The sequence below is a fragment of the Ictidomys tridecemlineatus genome, chromosome 2 (genome assembly GCF_052094955.1).
Source record: "Ictidomys tridecemlineatus isolate mIctTri1 chromosome 2, mIctTri1.hap1, whole genome shotgun sequence".
In the NCBI taxonomy this organism is placed as follows: domain Eukaryota; kingdom Metazoa; phylum Chordata; class Mammalia; order Rodentia; family Sciuridae; genus Ictidomys; species Ictidomys tridecemlineatus.
In genome coordinates, this window is record NC_135478.1 from 168,259,730 (window position 1) to 168,271,126 (window position 11,397).

An 11,397-nucleotide genomic window follows, 5' to 3' on the forward strand; every position below is an offset into this window, starting at 1 on the left:
GGACATAATGATCAAAAATCTGTTATGTGGGTACATAATTATATGTATAGCCTTGGCACTGAACTCATAGCAACTTCCTGTTATGCTGATTCTTTTCCATGAGGTAATAAACCAATATAGAAATATGTCTTATTAGGAAACCAGCATTCCATTGCATATGCTTTCATTTCAACATGGCACTCTTTAGATCTCAAGAGTTAGTTATTTGCCTGCTATGTTTGATATAGAAAAAAAAAAACACTGCCTTCCTCTTACAGTGTTGTTTTTGCTCTTTGGTTTCAGCCTATCAGAATAGACTAATTAAGATTATTGTCTTTCATTATATCTTCTTCTTTCTTTTCTTCTCTCTATCCAATTGTTTACCAAAGGTCAAGAGAAAAAAATCATCTGCTGAGGTGCAAGTAATAGGGTGTAAGTTATATATAAAATCAATAATAATATCAACTCAGAGTCAGTTTATTGTTTACACATTACACCTGTACTTCTGAAAATTAATGAGTTCTAAATATGTGATAAATTATCCCTCTTTGATAAAATTGTGTGGATCTAAGTTCTAAGGAATGATGTGTTTACTGCTTAGATTTGATAAGAAATGTTGAATCAGCTCAATTTTTTATTCATCTTTTTAAAACATATGTTATGTGGCAGGGAACTTGGGAGAAATCCACTTTATTCTAAATAAATTCAGATATATAATCTAATTTGGATAGTAAGCTTATAATGGTTCAGTTTCATTTAAGTTGGCTTTAGTTACAGTTCCCATTTCCATCTCTAGTTAATGTGAAATAGTTCTTTGTTTAAATACTAGATTAAAAATAAGCAGGGCTGGGGTTGTGGCTCAGTGGTAGAGCACTCACCTGGCATGCTTGAGGCCCTGGGTTCAATCCTTAGCACCACATAAAAATAAATAAATAAAATAAAGGTATTGTGTCTAACCAAAAAAAAAAAAATCTTAAAAAAATAAGCAGTGACAACAGTTATTGTAAAGATATAGAAACAATCTTGAGTTTCTTTAATTCTGTCTTCTATGTGGCCAGTTAGAGTTATTTTTTGTTTAGAATTAAAACATTGAAATGGAGTACAGGTGTGCAAATGCAAGGCATAATACTTTTCTTTAGTAAGTGAAATTTTAGTTTAATAAGGAAATATTTTATTGAATTTGAATAATGTGTTTAAAGTTGAAATTTATTGTTAAGCTATAGTTATCATTCACTGCAACAAACTAATATGTAGTTATATATCTCCCCATTTTATAAAAATGAATTAGACATATTAATCAGTATTTTATTTTATTTTTTTGGACTGTGATATTTATTATTCATTTATTTGTTCATTTATTCATATATACACATATATAAATACATATTTATGGAAGGAGCAAGGAGAGAGGGAAAAGATGTTAGGAAATATCTCAATTATGCATGAAATATGTATTTCAATAAAATAATTATGCTGCTTTTTTCCTGTTATTTTATTAATTTCACTTCATAATTGCTACAGAAAAGAACTTTGTGACTGAAGGAATGTTAAAATGATTTGCAGTTTCCCACCATTAGTGTCAAATATATTAGGAATACCATTTTATTCCCCCATCTCTTCCTTCCCGCTTATTTATCCAAACATATATTTTATATCTGATGTGTTCTACGAAAAACAAGGTTAAGCTTCAAATAAAATATTGCCATTGACTCTAGATTGTTCATCATGAACAGAATGGTTTTCAGATGTACTAAAATGAATGTTACATTAATTTGTAAGGAAAATAAAACTACCAATAAGTAATAAATGGATCACTGCAATATAAGGAGTTTATGGTTGCAGCTATTTAGCAAATGCAGAAACCTTAAGAATGCATTGTAAGTTGACTGTGATCACCCCCTTCACTTACCAGGCTTATATATCTAAGGTGAACATGTATGCTGGTTTTCACCGAACAGTTCAAATTTCCTTGGGATAATCCCAATTTATGCCTGGAAATTCTGCTATAGCTAGCAATAGTGCTTATTTTCAAATAAGATTTCAAGTTTGGGCAGTAAAATAATAAATGGCCTCTTGATTCCAATGCCTAATATTTGCAAGGTTAAGACAAGAATAAATATCAAGGCCCTATATGTTCTGGATCCAAATAGTTAGTAGTTATAAATAAATTTGTCAACTATTAAATAAATTATATCATTTTAAGTAGATAAATGTATTCATTACAAAATAATTGTCTCTATATTTTAAAAACTGGAATTTACAGTTGGAAAAATGTTAACAATTTTGATTAAATTATTATAGTACACTTCTATGTGTTCTGTTGATGGTCCAGATATAATGTTTGCATAAGCAGTACAATAAAAATACATATAATTCACAGATTATTTTATGTTTACTCCACAAAATTTGTTTTCTTCTTTTAGAAAAGTTGTATTTTTGTAATTAGCTTACATAATTCATGTTGTATTTGCCTTACTTCAAAATTTAACAGTTTTAAATTTACCATTTTTGTAGTTTTTATTAGCTTTGTGTTGTAAATCATCACAAATGGCACTTTTTAAAAATTCTAATGATGATATTTAAGTGTGGAAATAATTCCTGATTTTTGCCATATACATTCCAACATTGTAGTGGGATAAATTATTGTTATTGTAAAAATGTTGCAGAATATTTTAAATTTAGTTTATAAGTTATACAGAATATATGTATGATGAGGTGAGGGAAAAAAAGAAGTATGTCACATTAGATTGGGTAGAGAGAAGTGATGGGAGGAGAGGGGTGGGGAGGGGAAGAGAGGATAGGAAGGGCAGCAGAATAAAATAGACACGAGAGTATTGCTGTATGTATATACATGACTGTACAACCAATGTGATTCTACAACCTGTACACTCAGAAAAATGAGAAATTATACTGCATTTGATTCAAATGTATGAGATGTCAGGATCATTGTACTGTCATATGTAACTAATAAATAAATAAATAAATAAATAAATAAATAAAAACTTGTAATGGTTCAAACAGAATTGTAAAAATAAGCATCACTTTTCATGTATGTTATATTTTAAAGTATATTTTTAAAAAGAACTTTGAGTCAGATGAATTTTTATGATTTGTTTAATATTCCTCAGCTTCCAATTGTAGCTGCCGTGAATCTGGACTTCTAGGACAATAAGTTAGAACCTTAAGAGAAGCAAGAACTATCACTCAGCATTACTACGAAATGTCATTCTGCTGTGCCAGAATATTTCATATTAATGTCTTCAGCAAGAGAAGGCTCATTTGTTGATTATCTCCTATGTTTCCCAATTTCTTCTGCCTGCACTTCAGATCCCCTTGCCCATCAGGCAATCTCTGTTTCTGGAATTCATTGCAACCTATGTGATCTACCTGCTTCTCCCTCCTTATCTCCAGTGCTCTTCCACTGGCCTTCTGACATGTTCAACACTCCATGATGTTCAGGACTTCAAAGGTGCATGCAAAGCATAATACTTTTCTTTAGAAAGTGAAAATTTTAGTTTAAAATTTTCTATTTTATTATTTTATTTTCTATTTTCTCTAGAAGGCAATTCTCTTGATTTTAAGTGACTTTGTCATTCTTTTTTAAAAAATTATTTATTTATTTTAAGTAGTTATATATGACAGCAGAATGCGCTTTGATTCATTGTACACAATGCAGCACAATTTTCATTTCTCTGATTGTACATTATGTAGCTTCACACCATATTCGCAGTCATACATATACCTAGGGTAATAATGTCTATCTCATTCCACCATCTTTCCTGCCCCCATGCACTCTCCTCCCCCCCACCCTCCCCTTTGCCCAAACAAAGTTTCTCCATTTTTCCCATGCTCACCTTCCCCCATTATGGATCAGCATCCACTTATCAGAGAGAACATTTGGCTTTTGGTGTTTTTGGAATTGACTTACTTTGCTTAGCATGATATTCTCCAACTCTGTCCATTTACCTGCAAATGCCATAATTTTATTCTCTTTTAATGCTAGTATTTCATTGTGTATATATGTCACAGTTTCTTTATCCATTCATCCATTGAAGGGCATATAGATTGCTTCCACAGTTTAGCTATTGTGAATTGAATTCCTATAAACATTGATGTGGATGTGTTACTATAGTATGCTGATTTTAAATCCATTGGATATAGACGGAGGAGTGGGATAGTTGATTCAAATGCTGGTTCCATTCCAACTTTTCTAAGAAATCTCCATACTGCTTTCCAGAGTGGTTGCACCAATTTGTAGTCTTACCAGCAATGTATGAGTGTGCTTTTTTCCTGTCACATCCTCACCAACATTTATTGTTGTTTGTATTCTTGATAGCTGCCATTATGACTGGAGTGTGATGAAATTTTAGAGTAGTTTTGAATTGCATTTCTCTAATTACTAGAAATTTTGAACATTTTTTTCATATATTTGTTGATTAAATGTATGTCTTCTTCTGAGAGGTGTCTGTTCAGCTCCTTAGCCCATTTATTGATAGGGTTGTTTGTATTTCTGGTGTTAAATTTTTTGAGTTCTTCTACATCCTGGAGATTAATTCTCTATCTGACGTGTGTGGCAAAAATTTCCTTCCCAAATGTAGGTTCTCTGTTCACCTCATTGATTGTTTCTTTTGCTGAGGAAAAAGCTTTTTAGTTTGAGTCCATCCCATTTATTAATTCTTGATTTTATTTTTTGCACTTTAGGAGTCTTATAAGGAAGTCAGGGTCTAATCCAACCTGATGAAGATTTGGGCCTACTTTCCCTCTATTAGGTACAGGGTCTCTGTTCTAATTCCTAGGTTCTTGATTTACTTTGAGTTGAGTTTTGTACATGGTGAGAGGGGATTATTTTCATTTTGCTGCATGTGTATTTCCAGTTCTCCCAGCACCATTTGTTGAAGAGGCTATCTTTTCTCCAGTGTATGTTTTTGTCACCTTTGTCTACTATGAGATAACTGTATTTATGTGGGTTTATCTCTGTGTCTTCTATTCTGTGCCATGGTCTACTGCTGGTAGCAGGCCAGCAGGCCTTTCCCAGGCCCCTGAGACTCAGCCCCCAGTTCTTTGTCATGCATGTCAAAGTGGCCAGCTCACTAGGCCATGAAAGCAGGCTTGCGGTTTTCCTGCTTGTCTGTCTGAGACATATGTGCTCCACAGGAATGCCAGGAACGTCTTGGCCTTTTTCTGCTCTGGTGGACTCTCTGATAAGAGAAGTTTTGGTGTCTAACAATGGCAGATGTTGTAGCCGAATTTCTCCCCTCTCCCTCCTTTTTCCAAGTAATTTTCCACTCCTGCTGCTTGGGGGAAATAAGGGGAGGATGTTAATAATAAAGGGAGACTCCTGGATGAAGAACCTTGGTGTCCTGTGTATTTCTTAACCTCATCGTCCCTCGCCGGACTCGGTTCCAGTTAGCCGGACGCGGCAGTCTACGTATCTATTTTGGTGCCAATACCATGCCATTTTTGTTACTGTAGCTTTGTAGTATAGTTTAAGGCCTAGTATTATGATTCCTCCTGCTTCATTCTTCTTGCTAAGGATTGCATTGGCTCTTCTGGGTCTTTTACTTTTCCAAATGAATTTCATGATTCCTTTTTCTGTTTCTATAAAAAATATATAGAATGCTTCATGAATTTGCATCTCATCCTTGCAAAAGGGGCCATGCTAATCTTCTCTGTATTGTTCCAATTTTACTACATGTGCTGCCAAAGCAAGCACAAGTTCCACATTCTTATCCACTAGCTCTCAGCTCAAATGCTACCTTCTTATAGAAATCTTTTTGCCCTCCTCTTGTTTCTTTTCTTGGATTTCACATCTTACTATCTTTTTTTAGGTATATTATGATTTGAATGTTCATGTCCCCTCAAAATTCTTATGCCGACTCCTAATTACCAAGGCAATGATATTAGAAGGAGGGATTTTGGGGAGGCAATTAGGTCCTGAGGGTACTGAAATAGGAGTAGTGCCCTTATAAAAGAGGCCCCCAAGAGATGTTTTGCCCCTTTCTCCATATACAGACACAGGAACCCTAAGAAATGAGTCCTCATGAGACAATAGGGCACCTTCATGTGGCTCTCCTCCTGTGAGAAAAACTTTATTTTATTTATAAGTTACCCATTTCTGAGGTATTTTCTCTGGAATCCAAATGGGTTAAGACAGTTCCTTACATCTTTTATTTATCCCTATGAATATATAGTATTAATTTATTATCATTATTTGTGTAATTCCTATTTACTCATAAGAATGTGAGATTTGATTGTACTTTGGCATTTTTCTTGAGTGTAGAACAAGTTCTGGGACTTACTGGGGTGCTCAATAAACAATTGCTATGGAATAGCACCCGATTATCCCAATTTTCTTTATTTTTTATGTTGAATTATTTAATGAAGATGAAGGAAAACAAATGTCCCTTATGTTTATTGGTTGTTATATTATTTAGAACTCCACTTTTGTTATAAAATGTAATTATAACAAAAATTTACAAAAAAGAGAATTCTAGGGAATAAATAAATCCACTATTTCACCCTTTGTATATATTATACCTCCAACTTCCTGAAAAGTCTCAACCAAGTCCCAACTACATGACTTAAATATATGAAAAAAACCTGTTATGTAATTTATAGACTTAAATAAGTTTTGTTATAGCTGAGTCTGAGCAAATAGTTGGAGATTTATCTACATTGTCTAAAAACTAAGACAGATTTACTCCAACACTGTATCCCTCACTAGAAATGAATCACAAAGACGGAGGCTCTAGACTCTAGAAATAAGTACCTTTGAGACTTTTCATAAGGCAGGTTTCGTTTATCTGTAACTTCAGCAACCAGGGACTCTAGAGACAGACATCTTGGGTCTAAGTAGCATGTGTGCCACTTAGCTTAAAAATTTCCAAGTTACTTAGACAATTATTAGGAACAAAAAAAAGTTGTGTATGAGTAGTAAATGAATTAATACATGTGAAGTTCTTAGGTCAGTGTGTAAATGCTTACAATTAATTTTATTACATAAATAAGTAGCCAAACATTATTGTATATATCCTTTATATTTCTTTGATTTTTTAATTTCATTTTAGCTCTGTGAAATATGACTAAGGTGGGTATAATTATCCTCATTTTCTAAAATGGAGCACTGTATCTTGGACAAGCAATTTTCTTCAGGTCAGGACAACGGAATTATACAAATTATTTTTGCTCTTTCACATAGTTGGTACAAATGATGCATTTAGAAGATTTGCTTTAATATTAAAAACCATTTTATTTAGTTCCCCTTTTATGGAGTCATTTATGTAATGTGCAATTGCCACTGGTGTTCTTGTCACAATTTTGTGGCTCATGAAGGATGTGGACAAGGGCTTTGATAAAAATGAGTTGTTTTGTAACATGGTAATTATTCAGATTATAGTATTCTTAAGAGAATATCAACAATGAATGCAAAAGGACAGGGGCAAGGGCAAGAGAACATTATGTTTTCATGTTTTCCCAGGTATACAAAGACCAATGACTAACCTTTTTTTTTTTCTGAATAAGTACTGTCTTCTTTCCTCTTATTCCCCCATCCCTCTCTATTCTTCAACCTCATAAGCATACATTGCTTAATTGTTGCAATTTTTGATAGAATCCAATCCATAATTAGCCCCTACTTTCCTTATCCTTCCTGAGAATAGTACAACACCAATCCAAACCCTGGAAGAGACACTGACACCCTATGAGCCATTTCTTTTGTGAGTTGTTTCATGCTGCAGTAAATCAATAGATATTTTTTAAAAGTGTGTTGCTTATGATCTATATTCAGTGGGCTTTCAATTGTCCCTTTACTAAAAAAATGCAGAACAATATAAGAGGATTGTACACTGTAGGCACATTCACTTGTCATCCCTCAGGGTGTTTATGCTACTATACTGTGTTTTGTAAATTGACCATAACTGATCACTAAATGGCTTTGAAGAAAGAAAGGTAGGAAAGACAGTATTTCCCCTGTATTTATGTGATTTTTAATAGACCAGCAATTTATCATAGAGAGTACACTCTGTTAAATGCCTTAGAGATATAGATTGATAATTTTACTCTGATCACTCTGTTCAAAAGTCTTTAAGTCATATAAGAGGTTAGGAAAAGTAGGAAAAAAATTCTAAAGACTTATTTTTTAAATCACTGCTAAATCAGTAATCCATATATAAATGCTGATATTGTGAAATCATTGCACACTAGATTATTTTTAGACTGTGAGAGTATATGACATTATTTAAGAATGCATAAATTCATGTTTTATAAAGTTAGCTTGTTTTAGAACTAGTCTGTCACATTAGGGAGAATGCTACAAATATCACCTCGCCTCTTTGTGTTTCTGCTTGACAGTAGTGATGTACTATTGGCAAGCAAAACTTTAGTACATTAAAAAATATAAAAATAGCCATTGCTACATGGTTTAATTAATATATATCTGAGTAAAAGTATTATTGAATGGTTCTCTTTCTCTTTTTTTCTATATTTGCTTTGTATTTCTAGTTTGTTTTTTCTTATATGATTTTAGAAGTTTTCTCAAAATGTTGATGCTTTCAGAATAATCCGGGAGGTTAGCTTTTCTACCTTTTTATTGTTTAATAAAAATCATATTTGGTCTTTAAAAATTCAAGTATAAAGAAATGGTTTTGCCTCTAATCGTTTGAGAAAGTAAAACTGAAGAAAAATTCTCTTTTTTTCAACATAATTTCCCCAATCTAACATTTTTCTTAACATTTCTTTCTGTATTTGGTGATGGGAGAAATGAGGAACAGTGGTGGTATTTGGGTGGTAAGATGTACTACATTGTGAAATGAATTTCCAAAACATGCAAATACCTCCTCTAGATGAATATCAGAGGTGGTAAAACTTATAATTCTTTTATGAGTAATGATCAGTTTATTACTCTAAGTGGAGGCAAAACTTGTTTAAGGTTTACTGATTTTAATCTGCTTCTATATTTCCAGATGTTAAATGGGGTTGCACAATAGACTATTTTTCACTGAGAAAAACATCCACTAGCAATAGAACAAGGACCCATTCTTTTTAAATGTTGGCACTAAAGCTGAGCCTGAAAGATCCTCCTCACTTTAATTTAAGTCAGAAGCTGAGTGAGCAACCTTTTTGAACTCTAGTGATTGATCATCAGGCGAGTTTCTAGATCCAGGACCAGATTACTCAAAAGTGGCCACTAAGGGCTGGGGACAGGGGGGTTTGTGAGTAGCCTAGCAGGCCTAGCATAAATAGTAGAAAGCCAGTTTTACTAATATCCTTGAACTCATCTTAGGGTTTAAATACTGTCATTTGGTAACATTGAAAAATAAAAAAAAACACATAACTTTTTCTGATTATAATGAAATTCATGAAAAAATGAGATAGCATTGTGTCTTTATTTGAAGTGAAAAGCCAAAAGACAAAGGTATGTGATTCTATTTAAAGGATAATAATAAAGCTGAGATAGGGCAAAGAGTTTAAATAAAAACATAAGAACAGTTGTGTGAGATCATTATGTAAGATGTTTTTAAATTTTAGATTTTAATTTTAGGGTTTTTTCCCCCTATATAAATTCATTATCTTTCTCTATCTGCAAAAGACTTGGTTGTGATGTGCTTACAAATTGAATTAATACTCAAGAATTTATTCAACACACATATGTGTACCATGTGCCAGGGACTCTGAGATATGGGAGAGAGAGCAGTACTCTGCAGAAATCAAATATCTGTTCCTGCCTTGTGACAAAGCCATGTTCTATAAAGGCAGAATTCTATTTAATGTCCTGGAGAGCTTCTTAATTAAAGTGTGGCTGACTACTTCAAATCTCAGCTTAAATATCATCTCCTCAGAGAAGTTTTCCCTGACGACCCCACCTAAATTAGGATTCCACTGTTATTTTGTTATCTCAGTGTTCTGTTTCCTTCATGGATATTATGAACATTTTCAAGTATTGTTTATTTATATTCTGTAAGCTTTCTGAGATCAGAGATGCAGTCTTTGTTATTCACCATTATAACTCTTGCATTGAGTAATATGCCAGCCCCAAACACATTTATTCTTCACCTACAGTTTCAACAAGATTAGCCTTGATCATGGTAATGTATTTCAACTTGATAATACAGTGATGGATTTTTTTAAATTAACTCTATTTTGTTTGTGTTGAGTCACAACCAGAATAGGAAGCAAGGAAGAAAAACATTTATGTGTTTCTCTATACTGAATTTCTTTTTTAAAAAATAACAAAATTAAACCTTATTCAGTAGAAAAGAAACACTCACTGCAGAAAATATTAAACTACAGAAAAAATGTAAACTCTTGGTTTTGAAATATTTATAACTACACAGAAATTGCAAAAATAGTACATGGTGGTCTCTTATACCTTCTTCCCAACTTTCTCCAGTGTTTACATTTTATATAATCATAGCACAGTATACTGGAATTGATATTGGTACAATGAATGTGGATAATTTCGTGTCATGTTGTTACATGTAGATCTCTGTGACTACGGCCACAATCAAGACATGGAGCTGTGCCATTGCCGCAAAGCATTACAGAACCATCACCTCATGCCATTCACGATGGTCACTCCCCTATCATCTCTAGTGCTGGCAATCTTGAATGTGCTCTTGATAGCTATAATCTCTTCCTTAATATTGAAATTGTTGTTTAAGTGGAATCACACAATATTGGCTTTTTCATTGCTCATAATAACCTTATAATGCATCCAAATTGTTGCAGGCATTTATAGTTTGTTTTTTTATTTTTTATTTTTACTTTTTTGCAGTGCTGTAGATTAAACCCAGGACCTTATGCATGTTAGGTCTGTTATCACCCCAGCCCAATGTCTTTTTGTTTGTTTGTTTGTTTGTTTGTTTGTTTCATTTTGGAGTGCTTTCCCTCTGTTGGACCAAAAAAAACTTTTCACCCATTGAGGACATTCAGGCTCTTTCCAGTTTTTGGCTATTTCAAATAAAGTTATAATAAACAAGTGTGTAAAGGCTTTTGTGTATTCATAGTTTCCAATTTTTATGAGGACATAATTGCTCAGTTTTATTTTTGCATTTCGGTTAATATAATAAATAAAGGATATATGAAAAGTAGCATAGAAAATTTGAAATTATGAGAAGCATTTAAAGGAAGGAGAAATGATTGCCTACCTATATTTCCACAACTGAATGTCAGTCACCATAATATTTTTTCTTCTAGTTTGTTTTTATGTACAAGATTTTTATTGATGTTTATAAATAGTGCTAATTTTCATATGGAATATAACTTTGTATTCTAATTTTTCAGTTTGTTACTATGAGATGATTATTGTAAGCAATGTAGGAAAGACACACACACACACATACACACATATATATATATAAACATTTTTATTTGAAATAAAGCATAATATAAAAATTAATGCCTCCAAGCCTACCACCTATT

General features: G+C 32.8%; 1 non-coding gene across 1 annotated transcript; it reads right to left on the minus strand.

The window, feature by feature from the left end:
• Positions 1 to 5,584: 5,584 nt before the first annotated feature.
• Positions 5,585 to 5,692, minus strand: LOC120892171 (U6 spliceosomal RNA). Its single transcript, XR_005736823.2, has one exon. It is a non-coding gene; the product is annotated as a U6 spliceosomal RNA (small nuclear RNA).
• Positions 5,693 to 11,397: the final 5,705 nt, after the last annotated feature.